At 57.0% G+C, this 22,017-nt stretch overlaps 1 protein-coding gene across 2 annotated transcripts in view; it reads right to left on the bottom strand.

Moving 5' to 3' along the window:
* The window catches only part of KCNJ12 (potassium voltage-gated channel subfamily J member 12), a 37,283-nt gene extending 15,941 nt beyond the window's left edge, over positions 1 to 21,342 (bottom strand). For both annotated transcript variants that reach the window (XM_018064828.1, XM_018064829.1), the window contains exon 1: positions 21,112 to 21,342. The gene's annotated coding sequence lies outside the window, so the exon portion shown is untranslated. The remainder of the gene's footprint in view (positions 1 to 21,111) is intronic.

Genomic DNA, 22,017 nt, shown 5'->3' with positions numbered 1-22,017 from the left:
ACACTGTGACACGGGCTACTTCCATTCACACTATGGTTCCTTCGGATAGTCACAACAAACTGGGGCTCAGAGAGGGTGAGCACCATGCCCAGGGTCACACAGCTGGTCCACCCAGAGCTGGGTAGGAATCACTGAGTCCAGATTCAGGGCCATGGAAACCAAGACTCAGGCACTGACCACATGTCTGGCCCAGATGTCTCCAGGAAAAACCAGTTTTCTCCAAGGGGCTCAGGAAGCTCTCCCCAGCTGCCTCTCCTTCATGACAAACCAGTACTGTGGGAGGCCAGGGGCTGCAGAGAGCCCAAGACTAGGGGACAGGGGCATGAGGTCTGGACCGTATTACGCCCTGCTGTGCCGTGTGGCTTGAGCCACTGGCCCTCTCTGAGCCTGTGCCCAGGAAGATGAGGTGGATTGTGGGGTCAGTTTCCCCAAGGGCGGGAAGGGTGGCCACTGAGAGCCCCAGGAAGAGCTTTCTCCTACCTGGAACTTTATTTAGCACCAACTGTGTGCGCCTTTCAACAATCCTGAGACTGCCCCAAGAGGAAGCAACAGGGTCAGAGATAGAATACAGTGCCCCAAGGCTACAGGCTAGTCAGTGCCATCCTCAGGCTGGACCTCCTGGAGAGGTTGTGCGTACCCAGGGGCTGGGGCCCATGACCAGAAGCCAAGGGATGGAGGCTGCTCCCGCCTTCATCTGCACCGTCAGCACTGCCAGCGGCCGGGGCTGGGGAGTCCTCCTGCACACGATCCCAGCCTCGCCGGCTCCAGCCTGCCCTCCTCTACAGCTGAGCTGCGTGTTTACATGACTAATCTCTGTCTCATTTCCAGATCTGTGAAAGGGACCCAGTTCTACTGCCTGCCTGTTAGTCTACGCACAGTGCCCAGACCCCAGTCCAGCACACAAAGGTATGCACACACATGTGCACACATCCTGCAAAGACAGCCTGGGGTGTGGGTGCATGTGACTCCAGGAGTGTCAGAGTGTGCACGCACGTGGCCCCAGTTTGTTTCCCCAGAAACAGATCTAGAGTGGAGGGTTTGGGAGGTGACTGGAGAAGGACAGCAGCTGGAAGCAGGTGCTGTGGGAGCTGGAGGCTGCAGCAGACAGGAGACAGGGTGCTGTGTTCATCACACAGCTGCGTGGCCAGAGGTGGCGCTCATGCAGAGACCAGGGCATGAGGAACAAAGCTCTCACACTGACCGGTGCACATCCACACCCCTGCTCCTCTGGGAACATCAGCAAAGGGGCCTGGGCTGTGTCCTCAAGAGGGCACATCTGCGCCTCCATCACACCGGGGCTGGACACCATGGGGTGAGTCTCCATGTGTCTGTTCTTGCACGCGTGTATCTTTATGTGTGAGCTGTGTGTACACACGTGTGTAGGAGGTGTGACATAGCCATGCACACATGTTCAGCTACACGCATGTGCATGCACTGAAGTCCCTCACCTGACCCTGGCTGCAGCTGTGGGGCGAAGGCTATGGCTGGCCTGGTCACCCTGGTAATGGGGCAGGAGCTGGCGAAGCTGGGGCGGCCTTGGTTCAAAAGGAAAAAAAAAAAAGCAAACCACTGAACACAAAGAGGAGCAGGATGGCTGAGGGTCAGGCTTGGCCCAGGCTCCATTCGCAGCCTCGCCTGTCTGTCCTTGAGCCCGTGAGGACTGCCAGAGCCAGGACGCGAGTGCTCGACCCAGTGGGCAGACAGTCCGTGGGGTGGGTCCCTTCGGAGCCCGGGGAGTCCACCTGGGAAGGCAGCAGGCAGGGACAGGGACTGGGTGGGGCCGCCCTGCAGGTTCACCGGGCCCCAGAAGAGGGCGCTCCAGACGCCAGGCACCAGGGCCGCTGGGCCGAGCCGCACGCGTCACCCTCTCCCGCCTGTTGAGGCGCTAACTGCCCCGCCGCCTTGAGGCCGGGGCACTAAGCCGGGTCGTGTGATGATTTATTCACGAGCTCCCGTCCCCTTCCCGTCCCCACGACCAGCTCGTCAGCCTCGCTGCCCTGCCGGCTGGGGAGGGAGGCGGATCCTTGCTCGCAAACATTGCCCGCTATTTATATCTCATCAGACGGAACCAGCCGGGCGCCGCTCCCCGCAGGCAGCCACCCAGCAGCGTCAGGCAGAGTCGAGGTGCGCACACTCTGCTCAGGAGCCTGGGCCAGACCTCCGCTCACAGCTACAGGGGCTTTGCCCTGCCTGCTCACTGCGTCCTGAGAAAGCCCTTTGTGGTAGGGTCTGCTGCTGTCCGCAGAGGGCAGATAAGGAAGCTGAGAGCTAAAGTGACTTCTCCGAGGCCACACAGCCTATAAGATGCAGAGCTGGGGACGAACCCCCTGCCAGGCCGCCCCCAAAACCTGGGCCTTCGCTGCACAGCACAGACCTCCCCAGTTGAGTCCCAGAGGCGAGAGACTCATTATGATTCCTGTTTTACAGAAGAGGAAACTAAGGCTCAGGGAGGTGAAGGGACTTGCCCACGGTCATGCATCCAGGAAGGGAAGCCAGACATATGACCCTGCCTGGTAATCTGCCCCAATCCATGCCCTGGTGACCCTCCAGTGCATGCAGGGGGCAGCCCCCGAGGGGAGAGAATGGCTCAGCATAGCCACTCCCCACTGCTACCTGAAGCAGAAGCCATGTGGGGCCCCTTCACCTTGCGAGGTGGCCCTGCATCAACACCCAGCCCACCTTCCAGACAGCTGTGGAGGCCAGCTTGCTGGGCTCTGGTGCCTCCAAGGGCCCAGCTGTCAACACAGGGACAAGTGTGAAAAGGCTTGGCATCCTACTGCTAACCTCTGACCATCACCCTCACAGGCAAGGGGCCCCTCACTAGGCCACAGCAGCACTGGATGGGGGATTCCCGTAATCCCTGGCTTCTCCTGAGACCCTGGCAACTGAGCCAGCTAGAACTCTGGCTACCGAAAGGCAGTGCGGGCCTCAGTGTCCTCATCTGTAAGACAGGTGCAGCCAGGCCCTCTAAAGGGACTTGGCCCTCGAGACATGGAGCCCAGCGCTGGGCCTTCCCAGTCACCGCTCAGCCTGTGGCCACAGAGTAGGCTTTCATGTTGACGTTTGCAAAGTGGGAAACAGCCCACCTGCGAGCTACAGAGCTGCATGGGCTTTGCAGTGTGCCGATTCTGGGCTCAAATTCCATCTCTGACTCCTTGGTTGCATGTCTAGGCACCTGGCAGCCCCTCTGAGCCATGGTCTCCCTGCCTTCCCGCAGGCCTGTCCAGGTGTGTGCCAGACTCCACTTCAGCTTCAGCTAGCGCCTGAGAGCCAAACAGCTTCTCATTCCACTCAACCCCAAGGCCAGGGCAGCAGACACCCCTGAGGGACACCTCCCCCTGGGCCTCCCCTCCGGGTCCCAGTGAGGGCCCGCAGTGCTCTGGCCACAGGGCACGGCCCCTCCCTACCCTCCCCCAGCCAGTCCACTACCCTGCCTGTGTGCTGACTACGTGCAATCCTAGGGTTTTGGTCAGACGAGGCCAGACCCTGGGCAGGTCACTGGCCTCTCGGGGCCTCGGGTCCCATCTGTAATGTGCGAGCATTCAGATGTGACTGCTTTGAGGACTGACAAGTTCATAAAGAGCCTAGAGAAGAGTGACCGCCACCACCATCATGAGCAGCAGCAGCATTTCTGTGCCAGGCACCAGGGGGACAGCAGGAGGGACCCATTCACTCCAGCACTGGCCATGCTGTGCGCTCGTGGTCTGTTTCCAGGCCTGCCAGGCCCCAGGAGCATGTCCAGGCAGCCCTCTTCTGTGGCCCCAGCACAGCCTAGAAAGAATTTCTGGAAAGAAGACGAATGCACGTTTTCCGATGGTTTGCCTCTGGCAATGCTGAACCCCAGCAGCTCCCACTGGCAGCCTGGGTTTCTTTGTGTCACACAAACCCTGGCCACACTAGGTATCCCGAGCTTCTGGATCCAATTCATCACTGCAGTCACCCAGCACAATGCCGGGCAGGAGCAAGGGCTGATGTCTGTGTGCAGAACCAGAAATGAGTGTGCACGCCCACCAGGACTTTATCTCGATGCTCTCCCTTAAGCCTTCCAAGAGTCTTGCTTTGACATCAGAAGAAACTGAGGCACAGAAAGGTGGCCTCTGAACGCTGAAGACCATGTGGGCTGTGACCAGCAATGGCAATAACCCCCTTGAGCCCTGGTGGCACTCCCAGCCCCGAGCTTAGGGAAGCCACATTCTAGCCCCAAAGTAGGCCCTCAGTGGAGACGTGGAGGCTGGAATGTGGAGCAGGAGGCACTCGGGTCTCTGTGGCCTGCTCTGTATAATGGATTGTAGGTATAAGCCCAGCACCCGGCAGAGGGCACTCAGCCGTCAGGTGTGGAAGGAAGGGCAGGGGGTCCTAACTGTCCAGGGTCCACCAGCCTCCTGCCACTCAGGCCTCCACCTCCTATTGACAGGTCACCGGTTCAGGGGTCTCAGGCCCCCAGAGGGGCATTAAAGGTCCTGACACCAGGTTAACAGCCAGCAGACAGTGATGGCCCCATAAACAAAGAAGAGGAGGCGGCAGGCCTGGCACAAAGGCAGGGAGTTGCAGAGACTCTGTGCCCATGAGCAAGGGCAGCATGGGGGCGAGGTGAGCAGGCCGGCCCTGAAAATAGCCAGGGATGTGGGGACAGACCATTTGGGGCCCTGAAGCCTGGCTTCTGAAGGCTACTCTGTCAGCCACAGCCAGACCTTAGACAGAGGCTCAGAGGGGGCACCTCAGGCCCCAGAAAGTCCCCAACCCCCTCTGAGCCTCATGCCTTCCTCTGTAAATGGGCTAAGGAGAGCACTGGCACCTCCTGAGGTCGCCTCAGGGAAGCCATGCGTCAACACCTAGAAAGCCCAAAGCAGCAGGAGCTTCCAGGAGCATGCTTTCCCGAGACCCAGGAGCCCGCCCTCCCTGCAGCTGGGGAGAGGAGTGGAGAGGAGACGGGGTCAGAAAACCCATGAACTGGGGAGGTGCTGGGACAGAGTGCAGGCTGGGGACAGCAGAAGGCACTGGGACCTAAAAGTTACTGAGGGTCTGAGCGCAACACTCAGGGCAGGGGGCCCAAAGCCTCAGGTGCTACGCACACGCAGTGGCACGGCTCCTGCACCTGCACCACTGGCTGCATCCACGTCACTGTCACAGTGCACGAACCCCTCACTCCTGCTTACACGTTCAGACACATGCCCTCCACACAGTCACAGCCCTGTGCAGCCACGGAACACACAGCCAAGCACCCCTCCTGCTCACTGGCCGTCCACACTGTTTGCCATTCACACAGCCTGACCCTGTCTACAAGACTGGTCCCAAGCCTACCTACCCTCTGAACCCACTTGCTTGGGCTCTACCCCCTGAGGATGCTGTGTTGTAGGACGGGGGACACAGAAAGGAGGGTGGGGGTCTGTGAGACCCTGCACTCCCACAGCACCCGCACCCCGGGCCAAGGGGAGCCAGGTGGCTTGGACTCCCTCCAGATCCAGCCACCAGCATAGTGCTGATGGGAGCTCCTGCCAGCTCCTCAGTGCTGACAGGCTGATTAGGGGGTGGGGGGCCAGCTGGGCCCCCGCCTCCCACTGGAGCAGCTGCAGCCTTTGAGGGGTGCCACAGGAGGGGCTCCTGTCCCCTGCCTGCCTTTCTGCCCTCCTTGCAGCAGGCGGGCCCACCCTTCCCTGGGGAGCCCACGCCTGGGGCACTGGGCACTGCAGGGCTCACACACATCCACAACTGTGCCCCTTAAGTGAGCACATGCTGAGTGCCTACTGTATGCCAGGCCTGTGGAACCCTCATGGCTTCGCTTGGGTCTGGAGTGGGCGACGTGACTCTAGCGCACTCCCAGCGCCACGGGGCTCAGGAGCTCCTCAGTTCACCGCGATCCACTCCTGTGAGGGCACACAGCAAACATGAGGGCACACACGAAAGAGACATGAGCCCAGTCGCAGCCTGACACGCCTGACCCGGTGAGAGGCGTCCACCCCAGCCTCTCCCCTCAGGCCCCCTCTTGGTTCCTCCCCAAGTCCACATGGATCTCTGCTCAGACGACCCTGCCCTCTCACAGGCTCTCTGGTCACTAACCCAGTCACCCATGGACATGTGAGGGCCGGGATTCTCTTTTTCCTCAAGAGTGTTTCTTACAGCAGTTTTAGGTTTACAACAAAATTGAGGGGAGGGAATACAGAGTTCCATTTACCCTGACCCCGCACATGCACAGCCTCCCCATCATCAATATTCCGCAATAGAGCAGGACCTTCGCTATGACCCATGGCCCTGCCTGGGCCCGTCAGCATCACCCAGAGTCCACAGGTCACGTCAGGACTCACTCGTGGTGCTGTACGGCCTGTGGGTTTGGACAAATGGACCAAGACTTGTGTCTGCCATGACAGTATCACACAGAACAGTTCGCCACCCTAAAAGCTCTGTGCTCTGCCTATCCATGTCCCCTTCTCCAGCCCTGGCAACCACCGACCTGCCTGTTGTTTCCATAGGCCTGCCTTTTCCAGAACATTTGGTAGCTGGAATCACATGGCACAGCATGCAGCCCTTCAGGACTGGCTTCTTTCACTTCTTTCATGTGTACGGCTAAGTATGCATTTGGGTTCTTCCATATCTTTTCATGGCTTCAAAGCTGGTTTCTTTTTAGCGCTAAAGGACACTGCACTGTCAGGGTGGATCACAGTTTATTTATCCATCACCTGCTGAAGGACATCTTGGTTGCTTCCAGGTTTTAGCAATAACCAATAAGGCTGCTAGAAACATCTGCATGCAGGGTTTTGTATGGATATAAGTTTTCAGCTTCCTTGGGTAAATACCAAGGGGTATCACTGTTGGGTCATACAGTAAAGTATGTTGAGTTTTATAAGAAACAGCCAAACTGTCTTCCAAAGTGACTGTACCATTTGTATGCCATCAGCAGTGATGAGAGTTCCTGTTGCTCCACCTCCTCGCCAGCCCTTCTAAAGGTATGGAGCAGTGTCTCACTGTTGTTTTAACTTACCCTTCCCTGCAGATAAGTGACATAGAGCATCTTTTCATATGTTTACTTGCCATCTTTATGTCTTCTTTTGCTGAGGTATCTGTTCAGGTCTCTGGTCCATTTGTTTCCTATCGTCTGTCATTTGTCCTCTATTGCTGAGTGTTAAAGAGTTTTTGGTTTATTTTGGATAACAGCCCTTGATCAGATGTGTCTTTTGCAAATATTTTCTCCCTGTCTGAAGCTTGCCATCTCATTCTATTGACATCATCTTTCCCAGAGCATTTAATTTTAATGAAGTCCATCCAGCTTGTCAATTATTTCTTTCATGGATCATGCCTTTGATATTGCATCTAAAAAGCCGTTAACTATACCCAAGGTCATCTTAGTTTTCTCCTACACTGTCTTCTAGGCGTTTCATAGCTTTGTGCCTTACATTTACATTTATGACCCAGCTGGTGAAGGGTAATGTGGTCTGTGTCCAGATTAAGTTCTTTGCATGTGGACGTCCAGTGGCTCCAGCACTGTTAGTTGAAAGACTATCCTTGCTCCACTGTACTGCCTTGGCCCCACTGTCAATGATCTGTTGGCTATGTTTGTGTGTGTCTATTTCTGGGCTCTCTATTTTGCTCCATTGATCTATCTGTCTGTTCCGTTGCCAATCCCACACTGTCTTGATTACTGTAGCTTTATAGTAAGTCTTTAAGTCAGTTAGCATCAGTCCTACAACTTTGTTCTTCTCCTTCAATAGCTGGCTGTTCTGGGTCCTTCACTTCTCTAATAAACTTTGGAATTAGTTTGCCTATATCTACTAAATAACTTCCTGGGATTTTGATAGGGATACATTGAATCAATAGATCAAGCTGGGAATAAGTGACATCTAACAAGAGTGAGTCTTCCTATCCATGTACATGGAATATCTCTCCATGTATCTAGCTTTTCTTTGATTTCATTCATCAGAGTTTTGTTGGATTTATATCTAGGTAGTTTCTTTGAGGGCTTCCCTGGTAGCTCAGGGGGTAAAAAATCCACCTGCAATGCAGAAGACCCGAGTTTTATTCCTGGGTCAGGAAGATCCCCCGGAGAGGGGATAGGCTACCCACTCCAGTATTCATGGGCTTCCCTGGTGGTTCAGAAGGTGAAAAATCTGCCCGCAATGCAGGAGACCCAGGTTCGATCCCAGGAGGACAGCATGGCAACCCACTCCAGCATTCTTGCTTGGAGAATCCCTATCGACAGAGGAGCCTGGCAGACACGACTGAGCAACTGAGCACAGCACAGTTTCGTTGTGGGGGTGCTAATGCAAATGGTATTGTGATTTTAGTTTAGATTTCACTTGTTCACTGCTAGTGTATATGAAAGTGATTGACTTTTGCACATTAACCTTGTATCCTGCAACCTGGCTTTAACTGCTTAGTATTAGGTCGGTGCAAAAGTAATTGCAGTTTTGCAGTGTTAACCTTCGCTATCTGATATTGGAATACATTCTTAAATAAATGTGGTTATGTTATACATCATTTTAATGCACATATTTTGACTTATTTTTTTCTAATGACTTATTACTTGCTATTTATTTTATATGTAGTTTAGACTATGGAAATTATGTTAGACAAAAAGAAAATTCAAACAATTTTCTTATTTGAGTTCAAAATGGGTCGTAAGGCAGTGGAGACAACTAGCAACATCAACAGTGCATTTGGCCCAGGAGCTGCTAGCAAAGGTACAATGCAGGGATGGCTCAAGAAGTTTTGCAAAGGAGGTGGGAGCCTTGAAGATGAGCATAGTGGCCCGCCATCGCAAGTTGACAACAGCCAACTGAGAGCGATCATCAAAGCTGATTCTCTCACGACTGCATGAGAAGTTGCCGGAGAACTTAGTGTCGACATTAACATTCAGCATCTGAAGCATATTGGAAAGACGAAAAGCTCAATAAGTGGGTGTCTCATGAGCTGACCAAAACCAAAAAGATCGTTTTGAAGTGTCATCTTCTCTTATTCTACACAACAACAAACCATTTCTCTATCAGATTATTGTGACATGTGACAAAAAGCAGATTTTACATGACAACTGGTGATGACCAGCTCAGTGGTTGGACCGATAAGAAGCTCTAAAGCGCTTCCCAAAGCCAAATTTGCACCAAAAGAAGGTCACGGTCACTGTTTGGTGGTCTGCTGCCCATCTGATCCACTACAGCATTCTGAATCCTGGTGAAACCATTAAATCTGAGAAGTACGCTCAGCAAATTGATGAGATGCACCCCAAAGTGCAATGCCTGCAGCCGTACTGGTCAACTGAATGGGCCCAATTCTTCTCCACGACAACACTCGCCTGAATGTCACACAACCAGCACTTCAAAAGTTAAACAACTCGGGTTACGAAGTGTTGCCTCATCCGCCATATTCACCTGACCTCTCGCCAACCAACTACCACTTCTTAAAGCTTCTCGACAGCTTTTTACAGGGAAAACACTTCCACCGCCAGCAGGAGGCAGAAAATGCTTTCCAAGAGTTCATATAATCCCAAAACATGGGTTTTTACGCTACAGGAATAAACACACTGATTTCCTTATTTCTTGTTGGCAAAAATGTATTCATTGTAATGGTTCCTATTTTGAGTAATCGAGATGTGTTTGAACCTAGTCATAATGATTTAAAATTCACATCTGAAACTGCAATTACATTTGCACCAATCTGAACAGTTCCACGGGCTTCCCTGGTGGCTGGGTGGTGAAGAACCTGCCTGTCAGGGCAGGAGAAGCAGGAGACAGGGTTCGATCCCTGGGTCGGGAAGATCCCCTGGAGAAGGAAATGGCAACCCACTCCAGTACTCTTGCCTGGAGAATCACATAAACAGAGAAGCCTGGTGGGCTACAGTCCATGGGATCGGTCGCAAAAAGTCGGACACGACTGAAGCAACTTAGCACAGAGCACGGAAATACTTTCTGGAGCTTTTGTGTCAATTTCTTCAGGTTTTCTACACAGATGATCATGTCATTTGTGGGTAGAGACAGTTTTATGTCTTCCTCCCCAGTCTGTATATCTTTTATTTCCTTTTCTTACCTGCTTAGCCAGGATTTCCAGTAAGATGTTGAAAAGCAGACATGAGAGACAACAGCCTTGCCTTGTTCCTGATCCTAGTGGGAACTTTCTCATCGTTCCCACTAGGATCTCATTCATCGTAGGATGTCAGCTCTAGATTTCTGTAGGTGCCTTTAGCAAGTTGAGAAAGTTTCCCTCGATTCCTAGTTCACTGAGAATTTGTATTACAAACAGATGTTGGCCGGGCTTTGTTTCCTCCCCTGGTATGTCCTGGTGCTTGGAGGAAGCATCAGCCCACGGCAGGCCCTCAGTGGTCACCTCTGGAAGGAACGTGGGCAGCATGTAGAAAAGGCTCTAGCAGGAAGAGGGAGACACCACAGCGCTGGCCTTGGGTGGGTGAGAGCGGAGGCGCCGAGCGGACATGGAGCACAACAATCCAGTCACAGGAAAGGGATGCAGGCAGGATAAAGGGATGCAGGTGGCAGGAGGTGGGAAGTCACAGGGAAGGGATGCAGGTGTGGTGAAGGGGTGCAGGTGGTGGGAGGTGGCAGCTGCAGTGGGAGCAAGTGGAAGGCTCCTCTTCAATTTTCTCAGTAATGGGGCGGCCACACTGTTGGCTGAGAGTCCAGGAGCCTAGAGGGGAGGCAGGGCCCCAGGACCAAGATAGCAGCTTCTGGATGGAGAGGGAGGAGGTGGGTCTGGGACCACAGCAAGAGAGGGGTCCATGCAGCACCAGAGCAGCAGAGGGTCATGCCCTTTAAATCTCATCTCCTGCATGTCCAGGAGGGACAGGGTGGGCTCAGGAAGCAGGCGGCAGGGGACCAGGGCACCAGGGATGGTTCTGAAGGGCCCTCTAAGTTCCACTGGCTGCACACTCACCCTGGGAGGCACGGGCGCCACCATAGCCTTCTGTGGGGCCAGGGCCAGACACCCCTCCCCTGAGGTACCTTCTTTGCTCCACCAGCCCCAGTCCTTGCTGAGGACTTCTACTCAGGCCACGTGAATTCATTTAACTTTGATCCAAAGTGAAGTGGATGGGGGATGGGTCGATGGGCAGCGCTGCTCCACCCCAAGCAGCTCTGCCGGGCCCTTGCATCCTAGCCTCTCAGGAGCACTCCCGGGAAGGTCTGTGGAAAGTCCAATGCGCCCACCTACGCAGCAGCACAGAACTCAGCCCTGGGAGGGGTCGGGGCTCCTGGGACAAGGGGCTGATGGAGAGATGGGAGCCTCACCTCTGCCTAAGGAAAGGATAAAGGAGGCCTGATCCTTACCCTGATAGCTTTAGCAGAGCCCTGGCCTAAATCTTTCCCTTGCATGAGCCTCTCAGCACAGAGCAGTTGCTCAAACAATGACCTGTCTTCCTATCCTAGTTTTGTGGAAGTAGAGATGAGGGAGATTGGACCAGCCCCAAGTCCTGTGGCTGAGGTCTCAGGGGATGGAGGGGGGAAGGTCATTCAGCCCCTCCTCCTCTTGAGCCTCAATTTTCCTACTGGCAAAATGGACAGGCCGCTAAGAACCCTTCACCATCTAGGCTTCTGAAATACTCCTAAAACCTGGCACACAGAATCACGTTTGAAAGGGCAGACTTGGCCCTGTTTCTCAGAATAGTGAGGCTCAGAAGGGTGAAGCTGCTTGCCTGGAGCCACAGACAGGGCAAGGGGCAGCCCTACTTAAATCTAGGCCAAACTGGCTCATGCCCAACACTGCACCTGGATCCTCAGCCCAGGTCTCAGCCTTCCCTCAGGGGAGAACCCAGCAGGACCCATGGCCTTCCTACAGGACCGCATGTCTTTGGAAGGTCCTGGGGCCTCCAGCCTCGGCGCTTCTCCACCTGGCTGCCTGCCTCCCTTGGTGCCTCATCTCTCAATCCCTGCCCCTCTCCCAGCCAGTACATTTGAGAATTAAATGAGACAAAGTTCAGGAGAGCACTGTGCGCAGTGCCTGGAACCAGAACACACAGTAAACAGTCATCTTCATTATCATCTTTGGGTGCCGAGTCTCAGTGAAACATCAGAGCACTTCCTGAGAAATAAAGGCACCCAGTGACACCATGGGTTGCTGAAGTCACTGCCAAGGCAGGCATTTTGCTGAAGCATGCAAAATATCCTGATGGTCACCAGGAGCCAAGGGAGGGGGCTGAGGACACCCAAGCTCCCAGGGCAGCAACCTCAGGCCAGCAGATCCCAGCGGCTCAACAGCACATCAGCCATCTCCAAAGGGACTCTGCCTGGCAGCCTAGGGATGCAGCCAGGATGGGGGCACAGGAAGACTGAAACCCAACTTTCTCCCTCCAGTGACAGCAGGCTTGCAGGGAAACCAAGACACCTGGGGAGGCCCTGCAGGCTCCAGGTACAGATGAACTATTAGAAGCGAGAGGCTGGGCTGCTACGTGAGCTCTCTGAGCCTCAGTGTCGGTATCTGGATATCAGGCAGCTGCTCGCCATCCTTGGGTCTAACCATGAGGACCCACCAGGATGAGAAAGGGTGCCACATGTGGCAGGGGCACCGAGAAAGACCTCAACCTGGGGAAGGACAAAGGTTAAGGAAATAATCGCTCAGCAGGAGCTAGCAGCAGCCAGGAAGGGAACCACAGGAAGGTATTTCAACAGGAAGAAAAGCTCCTCTGGCTCTAAAACAAGAAAGGTGCCCATGGAGGCGCTGACAAGGACAGAGTCTCATCCTTTCTCCGAGGGGCAGGGCAGCGACCACCCTGGAGGGCACATCGCTAGTGGCTCTAAAAGTTGCCAAGGAACAGGCCCTCTGACCCAGCAGGGCTACATGCGGACTTCCTGCTTGCGTGGTCCTGGCACAGGGACCTCAGGACCCGGGTGATCACAGCAGCGTTATGTGGGGTGATGAGGCTGCTCACAAACCAGAAATCCAGCCCAATGCACGCAATGCAGGCAACTGTAAAACCATTCTGCTCATGGACGTGCTGATCCAAGGTGCCATCTACTACACCTCTCCTGTCCACTTCCCCTTAGGGTTCCCAGCAGTCTGATGAGGGGGAGGACCATCAATACCTCCACTTGCAGATGAGCAAATAGAGACACAGAACAGTCAAGAAGTCTGCCCAAGGACACACAGCTGGTAAGTAGCACAAACCAAGCATACTGAGTATGCTTCTCTCTCCAAGACACATTGCTAAAAACTACATATTTTTTTTAAAGGAGAAAAAAAAATCAGGATGCAGGGCAGCATACCCAGGTTGAGTGATGGCTCTCCCAAACTACGTGTTCACCCAGTACCTGTGAGTGTGAGTTCCTTTAGGTAAAGAGTCTTTTCAGGTATAATTAAGCAAGGGATCTGGAGATGAGATCATCCTGGATCATACACGCTAAGTCACTTCAGCGATGTCCGACTTTGTGTGACCCCATGGACTGTAGCTTGCCAAGCTCCTCTGTCCACAGGACTCTCCATGCAGGAATACTGGAGTGGGTAGCCATGCCCTCCTCCAGGGGATCTTCCCAACCTAGGGATCAAACCCATGCCTCTTAGGTCTCCTGCATCGATAGGAGGGTTCTTTACCACTGAGTCATCAGGGGAAAATGGCCCTAAATCCAGGGACAAGTGTCCTCTAGAGAGGAGAGAAGACTCGGGGAGCAGAAGGCCATGTGAAGACACATGGCAGGGACATGTCTGCCAGCCAAGGAACCCCAGGAGGCCTCAAGGAGGAAGCGACTCTGCCAAAGTCTTGAATTCAGACTCTGGCCCTGCAACTGAGAGACAATAGCCTGCTCTGTTTTAAGCCCCCCAGTCTGTTTTGACTTGTTATGGAAGAAAGTAGTACAGACTCCACCTGCTGCCCACCATCCCACTTCCATTTTCCCCTTGGGACCTAGCTGACTGACGTCCACAGGACGGCAGCCCCACGCCGGGCAGTGCAGACACGCCAGCTGCCCACCATCCCACTTCCATTCCCCCTTGGGGCCTAGCTGACTGACGTCCACAGGACGGCAGCCCCACGCAGGGCAGTGCAGACACGTCAGCTGTGCACATTTGTTCAACCACTTGCCCTCATGTTCCCAGTTCCCAGATGAGCAGCCTGAGGCCACAGGCTCAGGTCACAGCGCCCAGGGGTGCTGCTCCCCCACCACCCCCTCCACCAGTGTCTGATCTGAGGCCCACCAGGAGGGCAGCTGGGTCAGGACAGGACCCAGAGCTTGGCCACCTCGCTCTGTAGCCTCGGGGTCAGGGCATCTGCCGCAGGATTGGGACAAAGCCCACGAGTGCCCTGAGGCTATAGCTGGCAGGGCCAGCAGGGGAAAGAAAGAGGGTGGCTGGGGTCTCCTCTGCTATGAAGCCCCCAGGGAGGGGACAGGCCATTCTGTGGCTGCCCTCAAGGACTTTTGAAGGCATCCCCTCCAATGGTCCTGAAGGCTCCTGGAGCCGGGGTGGGGGTTGGGGGGGGGGACTTGGCCACCCTGGCCAGGCAGGTGCTGCTGACAGCTTGAGGCACAGCGGGCCAAGGTGATGGGCACAGTTAGCCTCCGGCCTGCATGGCAGAGGGGCTGGGGGCAGGGAGCAAGGAGGCTGCCCTGGCTGCCCTGGCCGCAGAGCTGGAGAGGAAGGGGGATAAGAAAACAGATTCCCAGACGGAGGTGTGATGCTCACATCCACTTCACAAGGAGGATTGCTGAGGCTCGGGGTGAGCACCCCGGCGGTCCTCTCAACTCAGCCTCTCAGACCCTTTCCAGGGCCCCTCAGTGGTCCCCAGGCGGGGACCGTCCTGATTCTTCCAAACCAGGTAACAGGAGTGATGGTGGCACCCAGCAGGAACTCAGTGGCGGATTGAGGGTGACCGTCCCCAGCAGAGGCCTGTTTCCCCGGCCCCCCACCACCCCCAGGGCTTCAGAGGAGCAACCTGGCCAGCACTTCCCCTTCAGGGTCAGGCACCACACTGGCCTCAGCCTCGAATTTGTCCATGCTGGGCCACACGGTCCCTGAAGGCATGGACAGCCCAGGTCTGACTGCAGCAGGATGACCTACCCATGGGTGCTAAGCCAGGGCTCCACCCTGGGCCCCTGGAACCAGGATTTCTGAGGGTGGAGCCAGATCTGGATTCTCCAACTGCTGCCCGAGGGGGCTGAGGAAGGAGGTACCCCAGCAAAGATCCAATACACCTCCCAGGGCCAACATACACCAATTCTGCAAATTCCAGGTTCTCTGTCCCAAAGAGGCCACAACCACAACTCAGAGCCCACTGCCTGGGAACTTGGGTGGCTGTGCATTCCTAGATTCCACAGCTAAGATTCCATGGTTCCAAGGCTCTGACAGCCCTCAAGCCAACACCATCAAAGGAGATAGGATGAAGCCCCAGGGGATGGGGCCTGGGGCACCAGCATGGACAGCAGGGAGGGAAGATGAGAAACATGGAAACGGGAATGGGGAGAGAGACACAGGGCGCTGCCGACACGTACTGGTAAAGCACTCGGACAACCCAGAAAGTTCTCTAATGACAGTCACCTCAAGTGCATGTAGCTTCATAGTAGGGGTGAGGGGAAGACAAAGTTTGAGAAAAAGAAATTCATTTCTATCCTTAAAATTGTCTGATGCTTTACTATGAGCATGTAACACTCTTGTCATAAAAAGCTGTGATAATTAGCAGAAGAATATGACAAAGTCTACGCTTCCTTAAGTGTCTGTTCACTTGTTTCATTATCCCCCCCAACCGAGACATCAGTTCCCAGGCCCCAGCCCCAGGCACAGGGCATAGCAATGATGCTTGCTGGAGACTTAACTGTCAGAAGAGTGAATAATGCTGAATTCTGAGCTCCTCGAGGCCTGTGTCACTAAAACTCACCCATCGGAGACCTCCAGAGCTCTTTGAGAACAGAAAGAGAGCCCAGCAAGGATAGCGAGATCCAGGGGCCCATCCCAAGGGTGTCATGTGAGAGGGGCTCCAGGGCCCTGCCCACACCCCGCCTCCACAAGATCATGGCCAGGCCCCTGGGAAGCCCCACCTCTCAGCCCCCACCTGCCCCCAGATCCCAGCTCCTGCAGAAGTCACCAGCATCCATCCTCCTCTGCCCTCCCAGTGACAGTGACCCAGAGAGGCCCCTCTGGTTCTGGAAAGAGGCCAGATGAAGCCAGCTCCCCTTGGCACCCCTGGCCCAGCTTGGCCTGGAACCAAGAGCCCAGAGGCACAGGGTCGGGGCAGGGGGTGGTATGACTGCTACCACCCAGAATGCCAGCTGCTGGCAGAGATTTATTTTTGCTTTAAGTGCTGGGGAATTGCAGGCTGGAGCAGCCAACTCAGGGGGCTTGGGTTGCAGCTGGAAGGAGAGGAGGTGGGCGGGGAGCGGGGGCACACAGCCCCTCTCTGACCTCGGCCATCGGCTGTTCAAACACACACACAGAGCTCAGTACCTTGCTATCTCCACGTTCCCCCCACTCACCCACCCAGCCCAGCTCTCCAAGGGATGCCTCCAAGATGCTGTGAGGAGGCTTTAGGGGCAGAGGGTCTCAACTGCTGCCCCCAACTCTGCTCCTAGAGAGACCTGCCACCTCCAGCTGGGGCTGTCCCTCTCAGGCCACAGGCTCCCCACTCCCACAGTGGGCATGTCCCACCGTCCTCTCCCCCAGGACGCCCCCACAGTTGGGGACCAGGGCCACAGTGAGCTGGTGGGACCGGGCTGTGTCCCAGAGGTGAGCTCAGGAGACGAGCACTCAAGGTACTAACACTCCAAGGGAGATCGAAAGGAAACAAGACAAACACGAGGGACCGCTTTGCCCAGGGGCCCGAGAGGCAAGACCTGAAGGTGATGAGGGCAGAGTCAAGTGGACATCTGCAGGGGAGTGTCGGGGCAGGAGCTGGCCTGCATGCTGGAGGTGCAGAGGGGAGGCAGCAGGATGGCCTGAGGGGAAGAGGAAGCGAAGGCACAAGGAGGACCAGTCTGCAGGGCCCGGTGGACCAGGATGAGGAGGGTCCAGAGCCCAGACCCCAGGGGCCACGCAAAGAGGGCCACGTGTGGTGCTACCTGACTAAAGGCTAATTCGGGGCCCAGGGCCCCCACAGCCTCATGCAGCCTTGCAGCTGCCACTTCAGCAGCTGGGCAGGAAGACGGAGCAGCGGGACACAGGTGGGGTGAGCGGAGGCAGTGGAGCGGGGAGGCGACTTGCCTGCCCTTGCTGGGCCTCAGTTTCCCCACCTGTCCAAGTGGAGGAAGGTGTCAGGGGAGGGGCAGTTGCGCCAGTGTCACTCACAACAAAAGCCCCAGCACCAGCCCACGCCCTATGCCACGGAGCCCCTCCACTCCACACCCCATTTGGTTTAGGACCCCCAGAGGCACACACAGAGGCTCACATTTCACTGTCCCGGACTGGGCATCTCAGAAGCCTCCCCGCCTGGTGTTTGATCCCACTTCACAGATGACAGACTGAGGCCCAAGAGGAGAAGTGACTCGCCACAGTCAGACCACCGGCTGCATTTGCCCCAGTTGTCTGCCCCAAAGTCTCTCCCGAAATAAGGAGATCCTTGAGGGCAAGGGCCGGGTCTCCATTTACTCAACACCCATTTATGAATCACCTTCTGAATGCCAGACACTGCACTGGGGCCACAGCTCAGCAGAGAGCACCAGAGTCTCCACCCCGGGAGCACACTTCTGCTGAGGCTCTGCGGCAGAGACAGCAGCCCAGACCCAGACCCGCTGAACATTTACAGGGCTCCTACTGCATGCGAGGCCTTAACCAGGCCCTGAGGACACAGCAACCTGGGAGCTGGGATGGCGGGCAGGCACCAGGCCCTGTAGGGGAGCAGCCCTGGGTGCAGGAGCCGCCACAGTCAGCCTGGCGCAGAGACGCGTCTGGGCGGGATATCTGGGGGATGCAGGAAGGTGGGCTCTGGGTCGGAGCCACGTTCCAGTCTCTCCGGGAGCCTCCCTGGGACTCAAAAGCTACTGCCACCCTCTGCACTGGCTGACCATTAGGAAATTAAATCAGCTGGCAGAGTGCTGGGCCCTCAGCCAGTGCCCAGTGAGGGCTCCAATTCTGCTCTCAGCCCCAGATCCTCTGGAAAACCCGCCTGCCTGAGCCTGGCCTCACCCCCACCCCCAACCCCATCCCCACCCCCACGGCTTCTCTGAAGCCTCTGAGCCTCCTGCCCTGCCCGCAGCCCAGTTTCAGGCTGGCTCTCTTTCATCTCTGGCCTTACCCTGGCTGTCTCCCTACCACACGGCCAAATTCCTCTGGAGCAGCCATCCTGTGGACCAAGCCCACACCCACCGCACCTTCCAAGTGGCCAGCCCAGCCTCCACCCACTTGCGGTCCATAAGCTGCCTCCCCCAACCCCTCCTCCAGGTCAGCGGTGGCAAGGCTCCAGCTGCAGCCCCAGGGGCGGGGCAGGTGTGCCCAGTGTCACTCACAGCAAAAGCCCCAGCAGGGGCCCAGCAACGAGAACAAGGTGAACCCAGTCAAAGGACAGCCAGCCGGAGCTGGGAGGAGCAGGCTAAGAGTGGGATTCAGGTGGGCCCTGAGGGGGGCTCCAGCAGCCTCCTGCCTGGAGCCAGACAAGGGCCACAGAGGTTTCTGGGAGTGACACTGCATTTGCTTCCACTCCAGACACTGTGCCAAGGCTCCGGGTGCCATGCTTGGTGCTGCCAGCCATGGCCAGGGCACCTGAGGCCTCACCAGGCCAGAGGAATCTGCCCACAGCCAAGCCAGTCCCAGTGCTTCACAAGCACAGGCGCTGCTGTCGCTGTGACCGCTGCTACTGTTATCACTGCGGTTGCTACTACTCCGCTGCCTCAGGGCCACCAGCGTTACCTTGTCCCGTTTGGGCAGCCTTGAGAGGAGGGACAAGAAACCCAACAGGGCAGCCCTCTGGCCTAGGGAGAGCAAGGTGGAGTTTGACGCTCAAGCTCCTGACAAGCTGCGTGGCTCTGCGCAAGATCTTACCCCTCCCTGGGCACCTTTTCCTCCCAGTACAGCACAGTTCACTGAACATCCTTCCACCAGGCACATATCTCAGGGGGTCCCCTCCTGAGCAACCTGAAGCCCAGTGGGGGTCTGACATGGCAGTCGGGCATGGGAGGAGGTCCAGGGAGAGACCAACAAAGTCAGGATCTGCCCCTTTCACCAAGGGAAGGTCCATCCCACTCAGGGCTAGGGAGGGGGCTCTGCTCTACCCTCACCTGGACAGGGGCACAAGGTAAGGTCTGGGACTGGGAATTCAGATGTGCCACGTGTGTCCCAATCACAGTGGTAAAGAATCCACCTGCCAGTACAGAAGACCCAGGTTTAATCCCTGGGTTGGGAAGATCCCTTGGAGAAGGAAATGGCAACCCATCCCAGTATTCTTGCCTGGAGAATCCCATGGACAGAGGAGCCTGGCAGGCTACAGCCCATGGGGTAACAAAGAGTTGGACATGACTGGGCACACAAACATAGACACACACAGGTGTTTGTCAACACCCAGCATTTGTAGAATGCCCAGTGCATGCCCTTAGCAGTACATCAGTAGAGAAGAGGGCCCTCCGCTGCTGTCCAGCATACTGGTGCCCCCTTCTTGTCCCCAAGGATGCTCAAGCAAGCCCCTCCCCTTGCACCCTGCTCTCTCTTGGGGTCTTGGCCCCACATGGTGGAAGCCCCCTTTCTGGAGCTGCCAAAACCCAGCCCCCTACCTGGAAGGGAGGGGCTGCCTGAAAGCTGAGGGGCAGATTTTGCTGGGGAGTTTCTTTGGGATGGGAATCCAGCACGAGGTGGGGGTGCTCTTCTGACAACGGAGGAGGAAGCATGCAGCAGGTAGGCCAGAAACCCCCCGCTCCATGGGTTGTCCCCTCCCTGGCCCTCCCTGGCCCGCATGGTGGCGGCGGGACGGAGACCTGTGGTAAGGCACTGCAAAGGAGCAAACTAGCACAAGGGGAGGCTGGGGTCCAAGCCGGGCAGCAGCCAGGGCCTGGCTGTCCTTTGTACCTAGGGAGCAGGTGAGGGGTAGGCCAGAGGCTACCACCTTCTGGGTTCACACCTTCGAGGAGGTGGCTGCTGATTTCAGCGGCGTGTGGGCGCCTCTGTGCTCCCAGGAAACGGAGCCTGAAAACCCCGGGCTGTGGGACGGGACATGGATATGGGGGACAGGAGGTCCCCAGCACTTTATTCCAGGGCCCGTCCTGGGCACGGGAGAGCAGAGAAGCAGCGGGCAGTGGTCCGGGGCAGTGGTCCCAGGCAGTGCAGTGCTCCGGGAGGATGAGCAGCCCGGGAAGCAGGGTGGCCAGGTCCTAGCAGATCCAGGCCGTGGGCAGGCGGAACTAGAGACCACCTCCAAAGAGACACTTTCCTGTGCCCTCCCTTTCTGAACACAGGTGTTTAAATATTCACATGACATGTGCACACTCGTCAGAACAGGCCTCGAATCCCATCTGAAGCCCCACAGGAGCTCTGCACCCAGCTGCTCTCTCCGGGGCCCCTCCCCGCTCCCCAGGACGTCCAGAGCAGACCGCAGCACGGTGAGGGGACCCCGGCCCTGAATCCGCCGGGCTTCTCAGCCAAGGGCCCCCGCTCCGCGATCAAGGCCGGTTTCTAAAAGCAAAGGAAAAAAAAAAAAAAGGTGCGCCTGGACTCGCTGGCTAGCTCACTCGCCAGCGGAGAACACCGTTTCCAGAATGTTTTTGCTCCATTAAAGCACAGAAGATGGGAAAGAGAGCCGACTCCAAGGACCCGCAGCCCTTGGGCCTGGGGGCATTTTCCCGGCCTCCAGTAGTCCACGCTCCCCTCCGCATCCCGACCCGGGTCGGGGGGTCTCCGGAGAAGGTCATGAGTAAGACTGACGCTGCCCACGAAAGTGCCTTCCCACGCTCCCTCCCGAATCTTTTCGTGCAAGTCTTCCAGAAGGGGACCGTGGGCGCCTCAAAGTTTCCCGGAGCGCCCCCAGGACGAAGGTTAGCAAGAAGCGAAGTTCCTTGGTGGTGGCGGCTGGAGACATGGCAGGGGAGAAAAGCTTGCAGTCAGCATTTCCTCCGATAGCTCATCAGGGAGGGGGAGAAAGGGGGAAAAAAAGGGAAAAACAGAAAACGAGAGGACGAACCAAGCCCGCCGTCCCACCTGCCCTGCTGCGGCACCCTCTCTTGCTCGGTCGGCCCGGGAGGGGACCTGCGGGGAGCTGGAGCCGAGCCCCCGGGCGCTTACCTCGGTCAGTGCCCTGGGCACGGCGCGCTCCGCGTCCTCCGAGCTCCGGGCGGCTGTTCCTGGCCCCGGCAGCCGCCGCGCTGCCTGCATCGCTGCCGCCGCCTCAGGGCAGCCCCCGGGGGCGCTCCATGCTGAGGGGCGCGTCCGTCTGGGCCGCCGATCGCCCCGGTCCAGCAGCGGGTCGGGGGCGCGCGCCTGGACGGCGCCCCCGGTCGCGGGGCGCACGCTCCGGTCGGCGCGGTTGGCTTCCGTCCCTCAGTCCGGCGGCTCGTGCGGCCGATCCAACCCCTCCCCCGCCTGCTGCTATCTGATCCCAAGCTGGGCCCGGCGCGCTCCCCTACGCCCAGGCGCCCCGCGCCTCCACGCCCGCTCCGGCCGCTCGCCCTCAGCTACGGTTCCCCGGGAGGCGGTGGCAGAGGCAAGGCCCGGAGAAGGCGGGGAGAGTGGAATGGAGGGCGAGGAGGCGGCAGGAGACTGAGGCTCGGCGCGCTCCCAGCTCCGCGCCCGGCTGTCACCAGAACCCAGCTCGGCAACAACTCTAACTCTCAGCCGAGAGCACTCCCGCTCTGCGCCGCTCCGCCGCCGCCCCCGCCCACGAGACCCAGGCCTGACCGGGCGTCCCTGGCCCCGGCCCCCCTCCACACACAGACACACCACCAGCCACTTGCGCACTGGAGCGCGCGCGCGAGCGTGCACACGCGCGCGCACACACACATACACACACACAGGCGGAGGCATGTCCTCCCAGGGACCCACACAGGTGCATGGCGAAGGCACACACAGCCAAGTACACGAGCTCCGGCGTCTGGATCCACACATGCAGAATGCACGCCGTGACATACATGACGGTTGCAGGTGCGCAGGTGCACAGGTGCGATAAACACTCCTACTTCCACGTGCAGGCTG

This window comes from Capra hircus, chromosome 19, assembly GCF_001704415.2.
Source record: "Capra hircus breed San Clemente chromosome 19, ASM170441v1, whole genome shotgun sequence".
Classification (NCBI taxonomy): Eukaryota; Metazoa; Chordata; class Mammalia; order Artiodactyla; family Bovidae; genus Capra; species Capra hircus.
This window is presented reverse-complemented; position numbering and strand designations above follow the sequence as displayed.